This window comes from Dermacentor andersoni, chromosome 8 (genome assembly GCF_023375885.2).
Source record: "Dermacentor andersoni chromosome 8, qqDerAnde1_hic_scaffold, whole genome shotgun sequence".
NCBI classification, from domain to species: domain Eukaryota; kingdom Metazoa; phylum Arthropoda; class Arachnida; order Ixodida; family Ixodidae; genus Dermacentor; species Dermacentor andersoni.
In genome coordinates, this window is record NC_092821.1 from 85,157,474 (window position 1) to 85,182,401 (window position 24,928).

At 48.1% G+C, this 24,928-nt stretch overlaps 1 long non-coding RNA gene across 2 annotated transcripts in view; it reads right to left on the bottom strand.

The window, feature by feature from the left end:
- LOC129386754 (uncharacterized) overlaps positions 1–24,928 on the bottom strand; it is a 50,761-nt gene that overhangs the window by 20,322 nt on the left and 5,511 nt on the right. The window contains exons 2-3 of one of the 2 annotated variants that reach the window (XR_011889892.1): positions 18,991–19,111; positions 11,027–11,185 (exon numbers count right to left, since the gene is read on the bottom strand). This is a non-coding gene — a long non-coding RNA (uncharacterized lncRNA). The remainder of the gene's footprint in view (positions 1–11,026; positions 11,186–18,990; positions 19,112–24,928) is intronic. The other variant, XR_008614062.2, reaches the window with a different exon arrangement.

The window sequence follows — 24,928 nt, forward strand, 5'->3', positions numbered from 1 at the left end:
CGACTGTTTGCAGGGAGCGGAGTTCTTTTCTTCGCTGGATTTACGTTCCGGATATTGGCAAGTCCCTTTGGCACCATCTGATCGAACTAAAACAGCATTTGTAGCACCTGGCGGATTATACGAATTCATCGTAATGTCTTTCGGCCAGTGTAACGCTCCAGTCACTTTTGAGAGAATGATGGACAATATTTCACGCGGCCTCAAATAGAACACATGTCTATGCTACCTGGATGACGTAGTTGTTTTTTCCGCTGATTTCCGAACACATCTGAGCCGTCTAGAGCACGTTCTTAAATGCCTTACTGACGCGGGACTTCAACTCAACTTAAAAAAAAAAAAGATGTCGTTCCAACGACATCTTTTCTCACTATTCCTGGCCATGTTTATCATGAAACGGCGTACTTCCGGATCCAGCCAAGTTCCGAGCTGTCACCGACTTTTCACAACCAAAGAAGTTAAAGGAGCTTCAAGGTTTTCTTGGTTTATCCTTGTATTTCCGAGGTTTCATACGAAATTTTGCTTCCATAAGTGCACCCCTGACCGCCCTTCTAATTGGCGAAAAAGAACTTTTCGCTTGGTCGCCCGCCTGTGATGACGCCTTCACAAAATTACGCCACCTGCTAACCTCGCCACCTAACCTTCGCCACGTCCATTCTGCAGCCCACAAAGAGGTCCACACCAATGCCAGCGGCGTCGGACTCCGCGCCGTACTCGCGCAATGACAAGCGGGGTTTGATGAATACGTCGTTGAATACGTCGTTGCCTACGCGATCCTAACTTTAATAAAGGCCGAGGCTAATTACTCTGTTACAGAGAAAGAGTGTTTAGCCATTATTTGGGCCCTTGGAAAATTCCGTCCTTATTTGTATGGTCACCCTTTTGATGTCGTCACTGATTATCACGCCCTTTGTTGGCTGCGTACCCTTAAGGACCCATCTGGCCGACTTGCTCGCTGGACCCTTAAGCTACAGGAGCAAACACACGGACGCCAACGCCCTTTCTCGCTCACCGGTCTCCACTGACTGCGCTTGCTTATCCGCCATTGAGCCCACACTTGCATCTCATGCACTGCGCAACATGTCGTCGGAGCAGCGCAATGATCCCTGGATCAGTGCTCTCATCGGCATCCTTTCTGATCCATCCACCTCTTCACCATTTCTTCTGCATTCGCGATGACCTTCTTTATCGTCGTAATTACCTCTCTGATGGTTCCTACTGGCTTCTTGTGATACCCCGCTATCTCCGTGATCTTATCTGCGACGCTTTCCACGCAGACCTTCAGTGCGCGCATGCCGGCCTCTTCAAAACCTATGCTCGACTAGGCATCCGATTTTATTGTCGCGGCATGTATAACTAGGTCCGAAAGTTCATTCGCTCCTGTTCTCAGTGCCAACGCCGATAATTACCTCCCGGACAAGTCTACCTTTCACAACCTCTTCCCTGCCCTAGTCGGCCCTTTGATCGTGTTGGTATAGACATATACGGACCGCTACGCTGCACTCAAGCAGGCAACCGCTGGATTGTTGTTGCAATGGATCACTTGAGCAGCTATGCTGAAACAGCCGCTCTGCCGACTGCCACCGCCCGCGACGTTGCATGGTTTCTGCTAGGATATTTCGTTCTTCGGCACGGTGCCCCTCGCGAACTTCTGAGCGATAGAGGGCGCGCCTTTCTTTCCGATGCTTTGAAGGCACTGCTCGACGAATGCCGAATAGTCCACCGCACCAGTACAGCGTACCATCCGCAAACTAACGGACTGACCGAACGCTTCGACCGTACTCTGGCGATATGCTCTCGATGTACGTCGCCTCTGATCATTCAAACTGGGACCAAGTTCTCCCTTTCGTGACGTATGCGTACAATACTGCGGCCCAAGCAACTACTGGATTTCCCCCTTACTTTATCCTATACGGACGAGAACCTTCTACTACGCTCGATACCATTCTTTCATATACACCTGACGCGTCCGAAAGTACTCCGCTATCTGAAGCTGCTCGTCATGCCGAGGAATGCCGCCAGCTTGCCCGCTCTTTTTCCACCGTGGACCAGTGGCAGTAGAAATCCCGTCAACCTGCCGACCGCTCCGCAAAAAAGTTTTCTCCTGGCTCTCTCGTATGGCTTCGGGCACCCGCTATCAAACTCGGCCTCTCGGGAAAACTTTCCGTAAAATACCTAGGACCCTACCGCGTCCTGGAGCAAACGTCCTCCGTCAATTACGTCGTAGAGCCCCTCACGCCATCGACGGACCTACGCCATTGCGGCCGCGAACTTGTCCACGGCTCTCTAATTAAGCCGTACTGCGACCCAATAGTAGTTTCTTTGCCTGAAGCCGCCAAGATGACGCCTTTTTCGTCGGAGGGCGATTGTAACGAAGAACAGTAGCCTGCCTGCGCCTCAGCACCATCGCTACCGGTATGAGCTCGTGGTTGCTGTCCTTGGCCGAACGCTTCCGAGTGCTACCCATATGCCTGCCCCCGTTGCTGATAAATCTCTTAGCAGTATCATTATTAGCAATAGCTCATACCAGCCTAAGAAAGCAGAAAATCCAATTGTTCATCCCTGTCGTAATGCATAGGCTACAAGCACTCAAATAATTGAAGCGTGCAGTACACACATCCATTGGAATAACGCACACAACTTTCAGAAACTCGGTGTCTAATCGAGTGGTACAAATCAATCACGGGATCTTGTAAATGGCTCAGAGCCCCGTAAACAACGCGACAAGCGCCTAGCAAAGTGAAGCGAACAGCGCATACATTCATTAATACCGCCCATACAACACACAGAAAAGCATACGTTTCAATACCCTGCTGAGAGGATGCAACGTGAAGTCGAAGAGAAACGTCGTTGGCGCGAGTCTGACCCCGCTATACGAGCGCGTGAAGCCGCAGCTATGCGCCAAAAACTATCCCAGGAATCCGAACTGCGAAATCAGCAAAGCGACGATGCCGGATGGCGCACCACGAAGTGGGCAGCAGGCTTTCGCCTTCACGTGTCGCAGGAGTGTGACATGCTGCTCAACTTTTTCACTTTAACTGGCGATGTAGCCTCTCCATTATACTAAATCATCCCTCTTCCAAAGGCGTGACCGAACAGCCACATTATGAGTTGAAAACTGCCCTTACGGCGCTCCTAGAGCGCGAGCACTGGCTTGACCATTTATACAGGTACTGCTCGGCCTGCGAGTGGTCTATCGCAAGGAACTGAGCTGCTCGGCGGGCGACATCTTTTTCGATGCTGAATTGGGGCTTCGTGGTGCCTTTTATTCTAAAGATGCACCACACCAGCCGTAACGCTACGTTCGGCGGCTCTAGGACTTTGTCAAGTTTTTATGCCCTGCGCCTTTTCGCATTTCAGGCCATAACATCTTAGCGAAATCTACCGTCACGTCTGCCACTTAAGTCTCTTTGACGGGATGCCCTGAAAGCTCCTTTGACGCCGGCCTAACATAGGCCGTTTGGCGTCCTTCGATGAAGAGGGTATTCAGCTACGATTTTTAAATATGTTCGTGAGGAGGTCGTCAGTCTCGTTCGTGCAAAGCCAGCCTACCCAGAGAAGCCACATCACACCTTATCTGTGGACGTCGAAGTGAGAAGAGCCGCTTTGCTATGTACCATAGGCTTGACATTGCTTCAAGGCTCTGTCCATTTCGACGTCCCGTATAATCGGGTGGCCTTGTACTTCCCTCCATCCGCAGGTTAAGGAGGCGTGCAGATTTAGCCAGCATAAGAGGATGAAGAGATTGAAGATGCGCGGTTCATGGCGCGCATGCAAGCACGACATGACTAGCACGTACGTTTGGGTGAACAAACAAGTTGAACTTTTTGTCTTAGGGTGCCGTTCCTGCGCCTCTAAGTCGAGAATTAGGCTCGTGTGTTCTTACTTGGATTTCACATAGGCGTTTGTATTGTGCGAAAAAGAGGTGGAGCATGCACTAAGAAAATGTTCGGCAGCGTGACAAAATTTAGAGAGAGAGTTTTTAGGGCTGCTGGGTAGTTGTGGTGAAGGAGGCGAGTGCTAAACGGGAAATATGCCTATGGCGGAGCTCAGATAGAGTCTGTCTCTTGCTTGCTGCTTCATCATCTGGATCTTCAGTGGGGCTCGGACAAGCTTGTTGTGAGGCAGAAATTGTTGCGCAACATCAAACGACAATTTAACAGTGTCCACGGCGTGGAACAAAATAATCCACAGAAGAGGTTCGCGCAATGTCTACAGGACTAAAGAAAACCGGAGCGACAGCCACCAGTGGATCGTAGCATCAATAGGCGAAATCCACCGGCTAGCGGATGCCCATTAGTATCCCCCTGTCTGGTAAGACACGCTGTGATGGCTGGCTTCCGCGGGATCATCGTTCGTTCAAGAAACCGCCCAAAAAAACGCCAAGTGTGCTTGAAACATTCGCTTGGACCAAGAAGACATTACTTACTCTTTAAGTAACGAAAAGCCCCTGTTCCAACTGGTGAACGTGTATGAGTGTGCTCGCTTGCTTAGGTATCGGTGCTCGAATATTTGAGTCAATTTTAATCCTTCCCTCCTGGCAAGTTAAGTAGACCAAAACGACGAGCACTGTAAAGACTCGAACATGCAGAAACCCATTCCGGCTCCCCGCACAGAGCGGAGGAGTGTCGACCTCGTCTTCTAATGCGTGAGCACTAGAAGTGTCAAAGTTGAAGAAAGTGTATGTATCTGAAGAAAACAGAAGAATACGATTTGAAAAAGAACGGCGCGGTCCAGTGCCGCTTCCAGTGGAGCTGTTCTCGCCTCCAAGGCTTTTGGCCAAGCATTGAGTAGTTGTTTTTTTCTTTTATCGATTGTCAACTGTTTTGCTTGTCTCATTACTGTTTAGCTAATCAGACCACGCAGATGCCGTTTTCGTCACCAGGGCCAGGGGCCTCCCCCTGGTCCGCTTCTATTCCTCCGCAGGAGTTACCTGTGGATCTGTTTCTACGCAACGGCGTCACATCAGTTCCTGTGGCTCTTGTTCCAACCAATGACGGAGTCATACCGATGAAGAATCCAAAAGCGAGTCAGGTGGAATTGCGATCGGCGACGGCCGATTTCTAGAACATCACTGAGTCCCGTCAAGTTGGCAGAGGTGGTATCCTCTGCTTTTCCGCAGACCAGTCGTGTGTACAAGACCTTTTAAAGTGTTCGCTGTTTGCTGCCAATCCAGTGAGCGCATTTATTCCTACCCCCTTGGCATGTCTGAAAGGGTTGTCCGCAGCGTCGACGTGAACATGTCACCGGCAGATGTTTTCACCGGTGGGTGTAATTTCAGTTTAGAGGTTTGGACCTGTGGTCGAGAAAACAGGATCCCTACTTATTCGGTCATAGCCACATTTGCAGGGACAGTTCGATAATCAGGGATTAAGGCATGGCCTCTAATGTACAGAGTGGAACCTCTGTCCCCTCATCCCCTCCCGTGTGTAAAGTGCTGGCGTTATGGTCACACCTTAAAAGGATGTGGATCTGCTCCCAGGTGCCGAACTTGTGGCAAAGAGCACAATTCTAGCGAGTGCAAAAGCAAGGAAGAAAGGTTCTGCCTCTGCAATGACACGCACTCTGCTGATTATTCTAATTGCTCACCAAAGGCACGGAAAATTCAAATCCTAGAAATCGTAGAAAGAAGACGTTGTTCCCGTAGAGAAGCCGTCACTAAAATTCATGGAGGACACAGGGATACACCGGCGTCACAGCCCGCCAGGCGGCAGCAACGAATGCGTCTTTTTCACTTTCTGTTGCTGATGCTGTAGAAAGGGCAATGGAAAAAGCTATGGAGCGCCTAGCTGGAAACCTTTGTGAGTCCTTGACACAAATTCTAGCTAGCCAGATGGCGCAGATATTCGGAACAACAACAGCAGTTGGTATAACTTCTCAAACAACTGACTGTCCACGTCCTTCAAATGAGGAAGTAACCGCCAATTTCCCGTCCCAAGATGCCAAATCGTAGGCCCATCTGTTGATGTCAACCAGAGCCAATGCACAGGTTTCAATAATAACGCACAGGGCGCAGATTAAATGGACATGGATCCTCTATCGTTAAAGCGATGTATATACCCTTTGTCAAAAACCGCCACTACTCTAGCTCAATCAAAGACAAAGAAATATCTGAAAGACAGCGTTACAAAGGAAGAGTTCTTAAAGGGAAGCATTTTAAGTAAGGCAGTTACTGAGTCCATCCTTTGGCAACCATAGGTCTCCTCAAAATTCTTTATTTAAATTGCCGATTAATTCACTCTGCAGCAACAGATTTATTGTATTTATCATCGAAATTTTCCCCGGATATTATTGCTTTGCAAGAAACATGGCTTTCAGGACATCCATCTTTTCAATTCAATGACTGTCGATCTTTCCGACTGGACCATCCATCGAAGGGCGGAGGTTTAGCGTTCTTTATCACTAACAGAATTAGCCTTAAGGCAACAATTTCATATAAACATACGTCTCCCGATAGTGATTTTTTTGCATTAGATATAACCATACCAGGGTGTCTACCTTTCTCGTTAGTAAACTTATAGTTCCCGGCGGGTATGCAGAACACACGATGTTTGGATTCAGCAGTGAGTTCATGGTGTAAAGACAAAATAGCTTTTGCAGATTTCAACTCCCATCACATGTGCTGGGGCTTTCGAACTGACCAATGTGGCAACCGCTTGTGGGATTCTACAATAGATAATAATCTGTCTTGTCTGAACTCTAGAATTCCTACATATATTGGTAAACAAACCTGCTCCGCATTGGATTTAAGTTTCATAAGTTCGTCCTTCACTAGCTCATCCTGGACAGCCTTGGACTGTGCCACCAACAGTGACCACTTTCCAGTAATGGTTGAAATTGCTTGCCCGATTATGCCATCATGCTCCCAGGTACGCGTATTTGTAGACTAAAATAAATTTAAATCTGATCTTAAGGTGCATTTGACTTCTTACTCTGAAGAGCAAGAAGACACCAAGGCTATGAAACATTGTGCGGTAATTAAAAGAACATACAAAAAGGTTGAATTTGGTGTTACATCTGCAAAGTAAACATTTTATAACCCTTGGTGGAATACAGACTGCACGCGCGAACATCGACGCCGACAGGCAGCTTGGAAGCAGCTGCTGCAGAACCAGTGCCCCCAAAAATGGTCTGATTGCAAGTTTCACGCTGCTGTATTTAAACGTACAGTTGCTGAAGCTAAAGAAGATTATGATACGAAACACTATGATTTCCTTTCTAAATCTAAAAACAAAAAATCGTTGTTTAGATGCATGAGATATCGCAAAATTCTGCCATCGCCAACTAATATTGATTACGTCAATATGTCTTGCGATGAAATGAGCAAATCTTTTGAACTCCTTGCTAAAGGCTTGGAGAGTAGATTAACGCATCGATGTCCTATAAAGTGCAAAAATTAGCTCCGTCATCAGTGTTTACTCAAGTTACATTGCCTGAATTAGATGATTCGAAACTTACCCTTGTCAGCCCCTGGTCCTGATGGAATTACCGTTCACATGATACAATTATATCATGTGAACGGTAATTCCGGAATAAGCTTTAAAGCTTATTCGATCTATCTCCTAAATACTTTCTAAACGTTATAAACTATTCCTTATACAAAACCTGGATAGCTTACGATTGGAAAGTATATAGCTAAAGTAATCCCAATGCCTAAAGAACCAGGATTAGGTTATAACATAGGAAACATCACACTTATTTCTCTTACTTCGAATATGGTCTAGTTCATAGAGAGGGTATTACATTGCAGAATTACTATCTGGATGACGGATAGTTTATTATTAAGTCCAAATGAAATAGGCTTCAGAGCTAATTGCTCGATATGGTGAGCCCATGCTGATTTAGAGAGCCACATCCAACTTGCTCGGAAAAGGAGAGAATATTCTGCTTTGGTGAAATTAGATATGGTGAAGCTGATGACAGCGTTGAACATTCAATTTTACTGGATATTCTGCAGCGTCGTAATTCGCCAAATGATATTACCGCGCGGTTGGCCGAAGACCCTCATACAGAAATATTTCCCGTTCCCACGGGTCCGTTGGCTCCTCAGTCCGAATACACTGGTCCCAACAACACCTTCCCCGACGCCGACTTTTCAGCCGAAGAGTTACGCCTGGCTCTCTAAGAACTCAACGGCCGATACACCCTCGGTCCCGATGGAATCAGCAACAAGCTCCTACGCAACCTGGATGACCCATCCGGCATTTACCTCACCGACACCATCAATGAAGTGTGGAAGAAAGCCGATTTACCCGATGCCTGGAAATTCGCCCACGCGATCTTCATTCCCAAAGCGGGCAAGGCGCCTAGCCTAGACTACCTCCGCCCCATCTCTTTCATGTCGTGCGTGGGTAAACTGGCCGAAGACGTCGTCCTCAACAGGATCGGCCTATACCTCGAGGACCACGAAGGCCTCCTGCACCGCCTGATTGGCTTCCGACTCGGGTCGCCTGCATAAGACGCCTTGTTACTCCTAAAACATCAGATTCTTGACGGAGGAAACACTATGCACACCCGTGCTATACTCGGCCTCGATTTGGAAAAGGCATTGGATAACATTGCGCACTCATCCATCCTGAAGGCGTTCACAGACATCGGGCTTGGACGTCGGTTCTATGACTTTGTCCGCTCCTTTTATCCGGCGCAAGGCTCTTCTACGCGCAGGACGCCTTGTGTCGGAAGCAGTCGAGCTTTGACAGCGGGGTACCCTCAGGTATGAATCCTCTCACCGACGCTTTTCAATCTCGAGATGACTAGACACTCCGAACGACTCTGGAAGATCGACGGGCTAAACCACACCATTTACGCGGACGACATAACCATGTGGTGCTCCGAAGTGTCGGATGGCTTCATAAAATCCCACCTGGAGGAGACCGTCGAAACCATGGAGTGCTACTTCGAACACACTGGTCTCAAGTGCTCCCCCACCAAGTTGGAACTGTTGCTCTACTCGCCGAAATGCCGGGGCCCCACCCCAGAGGGTGGAAATCCCCGGCCGAATGGAACATCATCATCCGCACCAGGGATGGCCGTACCATTCCCAAGCTAGGTTCCATAGGGATCCTGGGCATGGTCATCGAGTACCGCGGAACCAACACCCAATGGAGCAGAAGCCCAGAACCAAGACGAAGAACGCCAGAGGACTCGTACGGTGAGTGGCTAATTGTCACCAAGGCTACATAGAAGACAACCTGCTACGCCTCGTACACGCGTTTGTTCTCTGCCACTTCACTTACGTCGCTGCCATGCACAATTGTCTGGGCACTGAGCGCAATAAACTGAACGCCTTCATTCGAAATGTAGGAAAATGGGCCCTAGGGCCTTCCGATCACAACTTCCAAGTAGTAACTCCTCAAGCTCGCCGTGCACGAGACGCTCGAAGAGAACGCCGTGGCTTAGGAGCGAACGTTGGTTATCCCACTCACGACCACCAAGGCGGGCCGACGCATTCTGCGCTAGCTCGGCTTCTTCTCCTCGACGACCAGCATTCCATCGAAGTTGACGCCGGCAACCCGCGAGACCCGAGACTTCATTGTGATCGCTTCTATTCCGCGAAACATACTTCCCGACCGCAACAGACGCAGGCGCCTTGCCCCGGCGACCGCACTTCTCCAGCGCATAGACATGAAAGCGGACGACGTGACGTTAGTGGACTCTGCTGCCTACCACAAAAGCCGAGCCTTCACCGTGGTCGCAGTCTCATCCACGCAGTGGACCTTCAAATCTGGCACTATCCTCATCCAAGACCCCGAGGTGGCGGAGCAAGTAGCCATAGCCCTGGCCGTGCTCGACGGCAAACGGGAAGTAATCTACAGCGACTCCAGACTGGCCATCAAAGCCTCAGAGCGTGGTGTCGTCTCCGATCAGGCGTTGCGCATCATCGGTAGGGAGAATCCGAGTACCCTCAAGCATGGTCTTGTGATCCGGTTCCCCGCCTTGCTCCCGACCGAGATGGTCAGGTGCCGGGCGCCCCGCCCAACATCAACGAGATCGCCCGTCACGCAGCGCACGCGCTTACTGACCGCGCGCCCCCCGGGCAACCCAATCTCGTCGAGCCAAAAGACAACCGTTACGCGCGTATTACGTACAGCGAATTTACAAAACACTTGAGGAGTTTTTTTTCGAAATGAGCCAAATCCACAAACCGAAACTGGGTCAGATAAAACGGTCATGACAAGAAAAACTAGGCAACTTTCTCATAGAAAAACCGTTGCAACGAAATGGGTCAAATAACGCCAGGCGAACGTGTTCGCAGATCGTATTTCGTATCGAAATTGAGCCAGATCCAGCTGTTGCACGGATCAAAATGAGCCAAATCCATTTGCCCAATAGGAGAGCGCTTTTGGCATGACGTCATTTAGCCATCGCTGCCTCCTTGTCAGTTCCCGCCAAGGAGTTGGTTCCCGCCTGACAGCTCAGAGTGTTTCGTTCGTGTTTTCGCGAGTTCTTCGCTTTTCTGATATCGTTGTTCATGGATTCGGATGGCAATGAAGAGATCGGCGAAAGATCTATCCCTAGACGTCGACGGCGAAGTGAAAAAAAGCCGCATCACCACCGTAAAAGCAAGAATGCGCCGTTGCCAAAATGTAAACACGCGAAAAAGACTCTCAGGTGTGCGCTTGTGACAGAAGCATCCACTAAACGTTTCAAGAAGTTTTACGAACTGTGTAGCGTGGAACAAAAGGTGTTCGTTTTGATGTACTGCACGCCAACAGCCGTAAAGCGTAGGAGAGGAAAAGAAGCGGAACCTCGTCAGAGCCTTGCTATTGTTTACAAGGTACGGATAGAAAATGGCCAAGAGATTCGTGTTTGTCGCGATATGTTTTGCGTAGTGCTTGATATTAGTCACAGCACAGTTACTCGCTATATAAAGCACAAGCATGAAAAAGGTGAAGTGAAAGCCGATAGTCGTGGAGGTGACCAGAAGATCAAGCGCTACGGTCGAAAGCGATCAGCTGTTGTGGGTTTCATTAAGCGACTTCGGGCAAGAGAGTCGCACTACAACCGGAAGAAGACAAAAAAGTTATACCTTCCAAGTGAGCTGAAGAGCATCCGAAACCTGTGGCAGATTTATAACCAACAAGCACCCGAAGATGTGAGGGTGAAGTATGGCTTCTTTCACCACATTTTTCGAGCGACGTTCAATCTTTCGTTCAGAACACCGAGGACAGACGTTTGCTCTGTGTGCCTGAAAAATGCGTATGAGATGAAAACTTGTGGAGATGTTTCACAGAAGCAGCGTGTCATAACAGAGCAACGTGTACACAAGTTGAAGGAAGGAAGGAAGGAAAACTTTATGTGGTCCTGCAAGTAGTGATAATTAATCACTAAGCGGGCCGCTCCCACGTTGGGACCGGAAGGCCAAGCCTCACGGCCACATCGTGAGCCTGCTGGACAGCCCAGAATTGTTCATCCAGGTCCGGGCTGCGAAGTGCAGCCTCCCACCTGGACGCATCCTTGATCGCCGAGTCTTCAATTCTTTCGCAAGACCAGAGCATGTGTTCGAGCGAGGCTAAAGCACCACAATCTTGGCAACAAGGCTCTGTATACGTCTCTGGATAAAACATGTTCAGTCTCCGTGGGCAAGGATAAGTACCAGTCTGTAGTAAGCGTAATGTAAGTGCCTGAGCCCTGTTTAGTTTAGGATGCGGCAAACTGTAAACCCGGCGATTAAGAAGGTAATACTTCGTGATTTCATTGTATGTGGAAGGGGAGTCGCTATTCTCGGGGAGTACCGTCACGCCGTTGCGCGGGGCAGAGCGGAGGGTAAGATCTCGCGCTGCCTCATGAGCGGACTCATTGAGATTCGGAGGGGCTCCCTCAATCATCCCAAGGTGAGCAGGGAACCAACATAAGTAATGTTGAGAGATCTCACATGTCTGCATAATTTTAAAAGCAACCTTAGCCACCGAGCCCTTCTCAAAGGCCCTAACGGCCGACTTTGAATCGCTATATACAAAAGGCCTGCGCCTGTCAACCAAGGCGAGCGCAATAGCCGCTTGCTCCGCGACCTCTGGCCTATCAGTCCGAACGGTAGCAGCGTTAACGAGACTGCCCTCATTGTCCACGACAACTATGGTAAACACCTTTCTCTCCTCGTTAAAAGAAGCATCGACGAAGCCAACTTTCTGATTCTCAGCACGAATGAGTCTCAGTAGGCAAGCTCCCCTGGCCTTTCTTCTACCAACATTTCGCTCCGGATGCATATTCCTGGGAACAGGCTTTACGTGATACCGATTACGGACCTTCACGGGAATACCGACATGAAGCTGCGAAATCTTCTCCTGAGGAACACCTAACTCTCTCAGAATCTGCCGACCCGTGCTAGTCGTAGAGAGACGCACCATCTGCGTCCTCTCCTGAGCCTCAGCTATCTCATCCAAGGTATTATGAATTCGCAGCTGGAGAAGTCGGTCGGTGCTGGTGCACATTGGCACTCCCAACACTTTCTTCGTGATCTTCCTAATCTGCGTGTCAAGCTTCTCCTTCTCCGATGGTTTCCATTTGTGCATTGCCGCCACATAAGTAAAGTGACACAATACAAATGCGTGCATAAGTCTAATGAGACTATCTTCCTTGAACCCCGTCTGCCTGTTGGCCACCCTCTTCACTAGGCGTACCGCATTGTCTGTCTTGGCAATGATCTTCTGGATCGTCAGCGTGTTGGCACCGTTCGACTCAATAATCATCCCCAGAACCCTGATCTTATCAACCCTAGGTATGAGATCGCCATTTCTTGTACGAAGCTGAATGCTCAGCTGGTCCACGGGGATCCATCCCCTTGGCTTGCGTCCCCTTCTAGTGGGACTGTACAGCAACAGCTCCGACTTGGAGGGGGAGCACCTTAACCCCATCGGGTCCAAATAATTCTCAATTGCATCTACTGCCTCCTGCAGAACACTTTCGATATAGCCCTCACTACCACCGGGACACCATATCGTCACGTCATCTGCATACATGGTGTGCCTAATCCCCTCAATCTCCAAGAGCTTCTTGGTCAATCCGACCATGGCCAGATTGAACAATGTGGGCGAGATGACGGCCCCTTGAGGAGTGCCCCTGTCTCCAAGATTGAACATCTTTGACTCCAGCTCCGCAACCTTCAAGGTAGCCTTCCTGCCTGACAGGAAGGACCTGACATAGTCATGAAAGCGCGCGCCGAGGCCAAGATCCGAAATGGACTTAAGAATATAAGAGTGCCGAACGTTGTCAAAATCCTTCTCCAGGTCCAGCCCTAGGATGGCCTTAACGCCCCTTCCATCTCCATCAATGACCTGATGCTTGATGAGCTTCATTGCGTCTTGAGTCGACAGCCCGGCCCTAAAACCAATCATAGTGTGGGGGTAGACCTGCTTCTCCTCAAGGTACCTTGTAAGCCGATTAAGCACCGCATGCTCGGCTACCTTGCCCACACACGAAGTGAGCGAAATAGGCCTTAAGTTATCGATGCTCGGGACTTTGCCAGCCTTGGGAATCAGCACCGTGAGAGCTGTCTTCCACTGCTCCGGAACCACCCCGTCTCTCCACATAGCGTTAACCTCCCCGGTAAGGTATTTGATTGACCTATCGTCCAGATTTTTCAAAAGCTTGTTCGAAATCCCGTCCGCTCCGGGAGCCGACTTGCTCTTAAGGTTATGCAAAACCGTGCGTACGTCTTCCACAGAAAAGTCCTCATCTAAGGAAAAGTTGTCCTCTCCCGTGTAGGCCTGCTCCGTCAGAAAAGCATCCGGGTCCGCAACAGGAAGGTATTTGTTGGCCAGCTTTTCAACCAGCTCTTCCTCCGAGGCAGACCCCACTGCTTCGTGTACAGCTCTAGCAAGGACGTGCCCCTGACTAACCCTCGTATTGGAGTCGTTCAGCAAATGCTTAAGCAAGCCCCACGACCTCCCGTTGCGCACCTGCTCGTCCACCGAGTTGCATACCTCATCCCACTGTTGCCTAGACAAAAGCTTACAGTGCTCCTCAATCAGCTTATTCAGCTCGGAAATCTTTTTACGCAGCCTGCGATTAAGCCTCTGCCCCTTCCACCTATCCAGCATAGACCGCTTGGCTTCAATCAGATGGGCCAGCCTGCTATCAACACTATCCACCTCCAAATCCGTAGTGATCTCCTTCGTAGCCTCCTTTACATCCTCCCTCACCTGGGTGACCCAATCCTCCAGGGACGGCCGGTAGAGGCCTTCAAATTCCTTCCCCCTTTCTCCTCTCTCCTCCCGGATCATCCGAAACTTATCCCAGTCTATAAACGTTAACGCCCTAGGGCGCCTACCCTCAACCTCAAAAACAACTTGGTTAATATAATGATCACTGCCTAGGTCTTCGGCAAGATTGTACCAACTAGGCTTGGCTGCGTTCTTTACAAAGCAGAGGTCAGGGGTAGTATCCCTACACGTCGACGTCCCTATACGTGTCGGAAAGGCAGGGTCAGTGACCAGCGTAAGGTCAAACTCCGCAGCGTTCTGCCAAAGGTCTCTCCCTTTTACTGTGTCATGCTTGTAACCCCACACATGATACGGAGCATTAAAATCCCCAGCCACGATCAGCGGATGGTCCCCGGCAAGCTTAGAAGCCTTCTGCAGAAGCAGCTTGAATCTCTGCACCCTGTCCCTCGGGGCACTATACACGTTCAGAATAAACACGCTTTTCTTGTTCACCCGGTTAGGAATCACCTCAATCATGACATATTCCAGGGAACTTAAAGGTATCTTAAGATCATGGGTCACATGCGTCCGTTTGCTATCCAACAGAATGCAGGTCCCCCGAGCTTTGGATCCGCCGAAGACGGTTCGGTAGCCCGTCAGAGAAACTTCTTCCGTCATTGTCTCCTGCAGTAGAATAGCCTGCGGCCTACCCTTACACGCGCGAATATACTGCTGTAGAGGCGCCCGTTTACGAGCATACCCCCTACAGTTCCATTGCCACACACAAAAAGCCTCATTTTGTCGCACCATGTTGAAGCATTTGCTGCGAGCCATCTTGTTGAACCTGAGACTTCCCAGTCGAGGAACCAGCCTACTGAGATCCGGACCTAAGAAGGGGAGAGGCACTCAGACTGGATTTGTTTTCGAACACCTCTATTCTACATTGCAGCTCCTTGAACCTTCCATCAATCGAGCCGAGCGACTCTGTGAGACGCGTATTCAGCTGCGCCAGACCATCATTGATCTGCTTAACACTATCTACAACACTCGACAGCATCTCCTTCACCTCAGATCTCAACTTCCTCGACGCGGGCTCCGCCTCATGAGTCATCGCCTTCCTCTTTGAGGGGCGCGACCCACTAGCCTCACCTACATCAGCAAAATCCATGCTCTCTATGGGCTCAGGCATTGCCCTCTCGGCCGGCGCAGGTCCTGCCAAACCCTTAAGGGCCGAGATTTCTGCCCGAAGCAGCCTCACCATTTCTCTCAACTCTGCGTTTTCCTCTTCTAGCCTCTTGAATCTCGCCTCATCCTTGCTTTGCTCTGGCCTTACCAAACTAGGCATCTCCGTTCGAGCACTTGTGTGCTCCGTCCAGGTAGTACCACTTGCCGCTCCACTGGGGCCCTTGCCTTGTAGACCGTGCAGCACACCACTCTTGCGCACACCCTGTCCCGACGTCCCATTGGGGCCACGCGCAGTCTCAGTTCCCAACTGTCCGTCCCGTCCGAAGCGCACCTTAGACGCCGATCTGCTCCCAGACCGGCCACCGGAGCGGCTGCGAGATGCTCTACCTGGTCTCCTGGATCTTGATCTTGAACGTCGACGCCCACGATCTTGTCCTTGCTCGCTCTCCAGCGTCTTCTCCAACGTCGGGAACTGGCTGTCGTCGTACCTGAAGCCTCCCTTCTCTTCATCCTCCGCCTTGATGTCCGCCATAGCCCGCTCAAAACGACGGCGCCGGACCACATATGGGGTACGGAACCGCTGCTGGCACTCCTTGGCAGCCGTGATATGCTCTCCCCCACACAGTTCACACTTGGGCGTGCACCGGTGGGCCTCACTGGGATTGGTTGAACCGCAGCCTCTGCAAACCACTTCTTCCGGCGAGGGGCAGACGTCAGCGCGATGCCCCAGCTTTCCACAAGCATAACAAACGTCAATCTGCTTGCGGTAAAGCGTGCACCTAACCAGCGCGTTACCATAACGAACGTAGTTGGGCACCTTGTATCCATCGAAGGCGATGATGACCGTACCCGACTCCTTGATGCGTTTTGCCGCCAGGGCCAGGGGATTACGCGGGTTGACAATCTTGCGACTGAGCGCTTCGGGTCCCTCGCTGAGAGGAACATTTCTTATGACTCCCTTGCACGTTTCATGCGGCGCCGCACGATATGCCGCAGCTTCATGCATGTGCCCAGCAACGCATAGATCCTTGATCCTCACGTACTTCGCAGCATTTTCTTCTTCCGGCGTGCTAACCACCACAATATTCTGCTGATAATTGGGGCAGATCGTGTCCGCTTCTCGCTTTACCTCGTCTATGCAAGCAGCAGCCGCGATTGCATCAGCCACCGTGGCCGCACCAATTTTAGCAATATTCAGACCTCCCCTAATCCTGACGATAATCTTGATATCATTTTTCGGCAGCGGAGGCATTTTACCGTGAAGGATGATACCCTTCTTGACGCTAGCAGGCGAGTTTGGACTCACTTTGCCGTTCTTGGGTCCCGGCCCGCCGTTAGGGCTAACAGCGTTGCCGCCGTATGATGGCCTTGGCTTGGTCGTAGAATTCCTCTGGGTGTAAATTTTCCAGCCAGCATCCTCCGAAACGTCTTCCGGAGCAATATCTTTGCCTTCCACAGCGTATTCCATCATGACAAAAGCGTCAAGCGGCCGGGGAGCCGGCGCGGCCCACGAGCACGGCGGGCTCGGCGATAAGGGTTAACACCTCCGGCGGCGTAGTCTAGACGAGAAAGGCCGTAACATCAAGTACAGTCCACTCACTGAAAAAGGTCCTATATCCCGGTATACCGTGTAACTTCGCGGATCCGCTGAGCGCTGAATTAGGCACCAAAGAGAGAAAAATCCGGTCAAAACTGCCCATAAAGCGGGAGCCGACGCGGACACGTCTCACTACTTGTAGTGGGGCAAGGACCCAATACTCACAAGTTGAAGTATAAGGCTTTTTATTCCCTGCTGCGTGAGAAGAGGGAAGACTAGAAAACATTCTCATTTGATTGCCAACAAAATTAAGTGCTCCCCAAAGTTCCGGACCAGGAAGCCTACTACAGCCGCCAGCTCTATCAGTACCACATCTGCGTGGTGGAAAACCAGGCAGATGGATCAATGCCCAAAGAGGCCATCCATTCCTACACATGGAGCGAAGATGAAAGCTCCAAATGAAGCAACCAAGTAGCCAGTGCGGTACATAATACACTTCGAAGCGCTAACTTCGAAGGAATTAGAGAGGTGCGGTTAGTAGCCGATGGCTGTGCTGGACAAAACAAGAACAGTACTGTGCTTTGCATGCTTCTTTGGTGGCTCCAGAATGAGGCTCCAGCAGGTGTCTCAGTAGTTTCCCTTGTGTTTCCTGTCACAGGACACAGTTTTTTACCCCCAGACAGGGTATTTGGCAGAATTGAAAAAGATGTTAGACGACACGAAGAAATCCTGAATCCACAAAGCTACCAAAGGATTTTTTCAAATCACGGCACTGTGTTAGAGCTTGGAAAACATTGGCATGCGTACGACTGGAAGGCCTACTGCACGGCGGTGATGAAGTCGACATCCAGCTTGCCGTTCAAGATAACCGAAACGAAGGTCTTCTACATTCAAAGAAATGCAGCTGGTAGGAGTCCTCAAATTAGAGCAGAGCCTCACTATAAAGTTTCTGTGTCAAATTTCGTGTCAGTGCTAAAAAGGGGAAGGTCCCTTGCACAAGCACCCATAAGATGTGCACTGTACGCACACCACGTCAACGAAATGAAAGTCAGAGATGTGACCAGCCTTCTTGTGAAGCATTTCGGAAATTCCTGGCAAGACAATGAAGAGCTTGCGTACTTCGTTAGTGTCTTCAGGCGCGCCCAAGGAAATGATCCTGCGGAAGAATTAGAAGAGAGCTGCTTATGCTGCCAAGAAGACGCACCTGCTCTTCAAGTATAGTTCTATTGTTCTTGAAGCACAGCAAAGCCCTGCTGCCAATGTTATTATAGCTTTTCTGTCATTATTACATGATGCCATTCTGGAAAGCCAATTTTAATAAAGTTTTCATAACAATACCGCCTAAAATCCAGTGTTTCAATTCAATACGAGCCAAATCCAGAGTTCTCACCCTAATATTGGGCATATCTGCCGCATAATTTTTCATTACTTGTGGTCGTAAACTTGCCCTAGCCGACATGTAAAGCATATCATATAATAGCTTTGCTAGCGTTGCATTTAGGTCCGGTAACAAATTTTTGCTTTTTTCTCAACTTTTGTTTACGTGGATTTGACCCATTTCGAAAAAAAACTCCTCACTTCTACTTGGGGCGCCGCATCTTTGCGCCGCCACACCCCAAACAGGCTGCAGGCGCTAATACTGCTCTTAGTAAAGACGCACATGTACCCAAACCCTGCCAAATTGCACGTTCTCTATCTGGAGGCGTACCTCAGGGACACGCGCCCCTCTCGGAGATACGGCGACACTCGTACACATTCTCCGGGAATGTATAAACGCTCTTCGCGACTCTACTTTGGACAAGTGAGAGATGTCCCGAAGAAGCTCACTAGTCGTCGACCAGCAATAAGCCGCCCAGCAGGCCCACGAAGCGGCGGCCTAGTATTCCCTGTCGGTCCCTACGTGAGAGACGCCCGCTACGTGATAAGCGCGTCTTGCAGGACCATAATAAAGTTTTCCAGTCCAGTGCAGTATTAACAGCGTCTTTATAGTGATCAGCCCCTTTCACAGATAACGTTTACCGCAAGAAGTGAGAGATTGGAGTTTACCTGGAAATACGCAATACTAGAAATGATACAACAGATATGTTATTAACATCATTTTATCGTAAAAGCTTTTGTTGCTTTACTCACGTGGTGAAAAAGTTGCTCCTTTAGTCTGCAATAGGCACGAAGTGTTCGATATGAGTAATAAAATTGAAACTACCAGCAGAAGTGCAATCATGCTTCTGTCCCTTTTCCTGTTTACCTGTGTCTGAAAAGTAAGTTCCATTTGCCCAAGTCACTAAAAGAACGTCCGAGAATCAGAAAACATGAAAGAGTGTCTGCATAAGAACAGAACCTTTTGAACCCTGTGAGGGTAACACGAAACATATAACACTCAAATGGCTTTTTTGGATCAGCCACGGCAGATACATAAAAATGAAGCGTTTTATGTAAATGCAGTTGCTGATGAAAACCTCAATTAAATATATATAAAAAGCTGTTTGAGTAGTACTATATTCTGTGTGTGGCGCCCTCATGGCTTGTAAGGTTTTGTTTTCAAAACTCGTTCAGTCAAAATAACATGTGAATGAACCTGACACCAAGTTTAGTGGGTGTCCTATTGCAGATTCTGTAATAAGGAAGTATGATCAAGATGCGAGAACCTTTCCTCCAAAGACATAAAGTGCTGTAGACGGAATAACAGTGCCGCATCAAGTTTGAGTTAGCTTTATATTTATTGCGTTAAGGCATTTTTTTTTTCAGATGAAGATGACACAACGTTACGGATAACGTGTGTCCTATCTTGCTCGCGTACAAGCGGAGCTGTATGGGTAACCGAGCAGTCACGCCTTACACTCGCAGATGGTTAGTTCGCTCCGTCGTACAAAATTTTACATATGCTTCTTTGAAACAAGGGTACGCCTTGCTGAAAATGAAAAAAAAAAAAAAACATCAGAAATATTATTAGGGCGTATTAAGGCTCTTCAGTTCTGAGTGTTTAAATGCAGTCGTTTCACGCTTTTTGTTTTCCTGAAACACTGTGTCACAGTGAGGCTGCCGGAAATGTAGATGTGTATTATTAAGAGATGTCCTTGTGTGCGTGTGTGTGCGGTGAGTGCAAATAATATGAGGTCGAAAAGGTTTCCCAAAATATTCAGCAGAGACAGTTAAGATGGCTTGCGTGTGGGAATGGGAAAACATTATAATAGTTACCGTGAAATCTTTTCGATTGATGTTTTCGACGTGCACTAAAGTTATTTCTGTAGAATCGGTGTCTTTGTCACCGTATGCGTTGGCCACAGGCTGGAAACATCTCGACCATGCTGCAGCAGAACGATGAATTTTATTTAGGTCTATTGATATATACATACGTAGATCTATCGTAACTATGTCGCCTTCTTTTGCGTTGCCTTGCTTCGTCTTCTGAGGCGCGCTTCCGTGGGCAACCACGTTTCACAGCTGCCGCTGAGGTAGACGCTTTGGACTGTGTCGCACGAGACTAAGCGCCGATGAAACTCGAAGAGCAAATGACACGCGTGAGCCGGCGACGTGACGTGTGCAATGACGCACGCGCTAGGCACACATCATTTTAGATACTGATGATGTGGCGTCAAGTGTGCATAGCAGTAGACACGGCGCCAATGAAATCCGAAGAGCAAGTGACACTTGGGAGGGAGTGATGGAGGCAGTGACGTGAATGATGCACGCACTAGCCAAAACTTTAGTCAAACATAACCATGGAGCCAAGGGGAAGCGTGCTAGTCTCGCACCCCGGAGGCCCCGGTTCGATTCTTCCCCAGGCCGAACTTTAGCTAATTTTGTTTCTAAGGCTATAATTTGCTTTGTTTACAGTAAGCTGCCTGAAAAATTTGACGTCAATCCGAGCATTTTTGTGGTATTTTTACTCCTCGCGCTGTCGGTCATTTTCGGCACCATCTTTCAATCACGCCGCCGCCAACAACACCTGATTTTCGAGTAATCGGGCTTATAATGCTTTTCATTAAAGGTGTTATATATCTGTATGACGAAAGTACAGACCATTTACAGCGCCGCTTCCTAGGCGCTTTCATCCTTGAACAGCTGATCGCACCGGAATTGAGTGTGTTCTGGCTTCTCCTTCCCGATAGCAGACAATGTTCTGAGTAAAGGAAGAACAGTGCTGTTCTCGCTTTCGGGGCAAATTATTTTTTACCACTAACGCAGCGTTTTCCAGCGGAATTGTATATGGCTAGGGTACCATAAAAATTTTCGTGTTCGCCCAAAAAGCTATCATCATCATTGGCTCGTACCCCCGGAACACTCACACCCCCGTAAGCAACCAAAAGGTGCAATGGTTTAAAGCCCTGTAAGGCAGATGGTGCAAACACTCAGCAAAGTGAAGCGAACAATGCTTACATTCTTTCGAAACACGCATATAACATAGATAACAGCATGTCTAAAACTTAGATGATCAATGGTTCATACCTCCGTAAGCAAGCAAAAAATGCAATGGATCAAAGCCCCGTAAGATTCATGGCTACTCACTTTGTGTGGGTTAGTTGCGATGATACTACCCCTGTGGTCGTCGCTGATCTCAATGTGGATGTGTTGGAACCGAAAAAGGAGTGTTTGGGCGTTTCCTGCTGCAGACATTGCTTGAGGTGCCGCACCAATCTGGCCCAACTGACTACCCAGCGGCGTACGTGCATCGATTCTACATTATCATAGAATGTGTCGGCAGTTGCGAATGTGACAACCAGTGTATATCATAGCGACCACAATTCCAGTGTGAACTTCGTTACTAAGTGACAATAAGTGATGCAATAAAATCTTTACCATTCTAACCACTAATTTTTTTACCGAAATGTTTACTGATCCGCTGGTCATCCACCTTCGCACGGCGGAATGACCTTGAATTTTTTTAATTGAAAGCGCGAGCGGAACGTTAGTGCTGGCGATTATTTATACACTGTATTACTTTATCTGGATGGTGATAAATGAATACTCAATGTCCTATTTAAGCATCTACCCAGCATGCGTCCTCATGTGAGACCATTCACGAATGTGCGTATTATTTTTCTTGGTAGAAGTAGTTTGCGCTAACCACCTGAGTAGTACGCGTCTTGACGGTGACTACGTGAAGGCACTCGGTCAGTATTATTCCTTGCGGTGCCAATCAATATGTATCTCTGGTGTTTTCACGGCCTGTCGCAACCACCAGTTCTTCTGAACGTACATGTACATAGTCCCCGCTGATGCATAACTAGCGGAACACTCATAGTTACATATAGATTAGGGGCAGTTCACTTAGCAGCGTTATTATCAAGGTGACTTGTCGGCCACCAAATCCATCAATCGGATAAAAGAGGAGAGAATTAATTGAAATTTTGCACCCAAAGTGCTTTGGTGTGTGGCACTTCAGCAAAACTGCCTTTGATTAACCATATTTCGTCGTTGTGCTTGAAGCGCTGGACCCAAATTAACAGTGAAACGTCATCGATCGAATTTCCGCACATGTTACGATATATATATATATATATATATATATATATATATATATATATATATATATATATATATATATATATAAATTCCCGCGGAAGCAACCTTACGATGGATGTCGACATTAATGCAATTAGTATTGAAGCAATTTAGCGAGATCGCATTGTTAACACCGAAACATGTATGCAAAAGAGCATCTCGTGTGTCACGGATGGATGGATCGATGGATGTTATGAGCGTCCCCTTTAGAACGGGGCGGTGGGTTGTGCCACCAAGCGCTTGCTATTATACTGCCTAATGTCCTACCTAGGTTAAAGAAGAAAAAAAAGAAAAAAATCCCTATGTAGTCCCACAACCAAATTTTCTGATCCGCTATTGTGAACTTTGTTTCTGTACGTCTCTGTTTTTTGTCGTTTCCCCACTTTTCTTCCACAAATCTCCCAATCGTTTCTTACTAATCGCTATTGCGGACATCATTACTTTTCCCTTGCTCTCATTGAACCCAAGGGCCTTAAGGAGGCCTGTGGTGCCTAAATCGACCACTGAGCAGATGTCTTCACATTCTAATAAAACATGTTCTATCGTTTCCCTACCTTTACCGCAGCAAGCACATGCTTCTTCCTTCTTATATCTCGCTTTATTGGTGGGTGTTCTAAGGCATCCTGATCTGGCTTCGAAAAGTATTGAGCTTTTCTTTGAGTTATCATAAATTGTTTATTTCGTGATTCGTTTTTTTCCTCTTGAGTAGTTATATCATGGCAGGTTTCTTTTACATTGCCACCACCCATGAGATTATTTCAGCATCTCTGACTTTCCGCTTGACGTTCTTTGTAGCTGTGTTGCCCACCCTACACGCCGCATACTTGCTGGTAAGCTTCCTAGTTATCTTGCTCCAATGTGAATCAATCTTTTTCCTGTACAGATGCCGCTCCACACCCCCCTCCATCTAGCGGCGCCACTACGAAGCACGTGCATTGCGTGGTTTAATGTTCCTAGGCGTCTCAGCCCAGTGGCACATAACTGCGCAACTCTGTCAACATTTCTTTTGAGCTTTGTACCTTGACTTTGTCACTATTTCTGCGTGCCCTTCTACTAGTTTCCAGCCATTTTTTTTGACCGCCCATCTTCCTTTCCACGACCGGTTAGTTGTTGGCTTGAACTGTAAACGGCAGCCTTTGGTTGTGGCATAATCAATTTTCTAGAGTTGAAACGCTCTGATTGCAGCGAATCGATAATATACTTTCTTAGAATGTAACTTTTTATAGAAAAATATGATATTTTACTGATTGTAATGAAATATTGCCGAATAAACATGGGATCTGGCACCCAAGCGTAAATATCTTCACGCCATTTTAGGTGTCTTAGAACGTTTACCTTGCACCATGCCTATTATTTTAATCCTGTTGATGCGTCACTTACTTTCCAAACGTCACATTTTACCGCTCATATGACACTGAAGCAAGTGCCACATCTTGCTTCACTAAAGCTAGAAGGCTGTAATATTGCCCTCCAGCAACTCCTCAGTTTCTTGAGAACGGCACAAAATTCCAACAGAAGTGTTCTTAAACACTGGGGGACACGGGACAGAGTCATAATACTAGGTTATACATGCCGCTATAACCCGGTACAACTTCTGCTGAATTAACTTCTAACGGTCCAATACATTTATAACCTAATGCAGTTTTCGGACAAATTATGAACTCCAGAGGCTAGCTTTGGCAAAGCATACAAGTCGCCAGCTTTACCTGTGTTTGCATCTCTGGCTCTCACTTTGTATTACTCACAATAACTCTTCTAAAGGTCTAGCCATATATCTAGGTATTTACTCTCTTGACGCACAGCATCTTGCTTCTATAACTGCTGTTGTGTTTGATTGTGCCGGAAAAGACAGTTCACTAAAAAGAACAATTTCTTTGACACTATGGAGATATGAAGTGGCTAACTTGCGTAGCATCTGGCTATAATACTTCCCTACACTCGCCGTAAAACTCCTTGAGCAGTTATATTCCGCCACACACAGAGAAACAACAAATTACGCGCGCCTTAATGCTGCTCTTTAAAATTGCTGTTTTTAGAGCATTTTTTGTAGGACTTTCCAATCCTGATACAAGAAAAATCCCACAGCTTTCGTCAAACTATCGAAGCGCATGCTTCCATAGGTGGGAGGGCAATCAGAAAATTACTGCTGCATAAAAATAAAAATAGTGCCAATCAGCCTTTAGAGAGCAAAGGCTTACAAAAAGATAGGAAGACGATGGTAGTACTGGAGAAAACGAAATAAATGATGGTTATGGCAACTGCGAACAGTCACGGTAATGACCTTGTCGGAGGGCCCGCATAGCGTTCTCGAAACTGTTCAGCATTAATGGTCACTCTCCATGCCAGATATTGCTCCTGCTCGGAAATGTGATTTATACCGCAGCACACAGAAAAGTACGATGAACCGTTTGCTTTTTCCGAACGAATCACAAAAGTCCGCGACACTGCTAAGCACGTTGTCGACAAGTGGTAGATAATGTTTGAAAATCTAAGTTGCTCATCTTGGCCCCTTAAGACGACAAGCCCGTTTGGCTGCCATGGTTGGCTTTTTGCTGCTGTTTTGTTT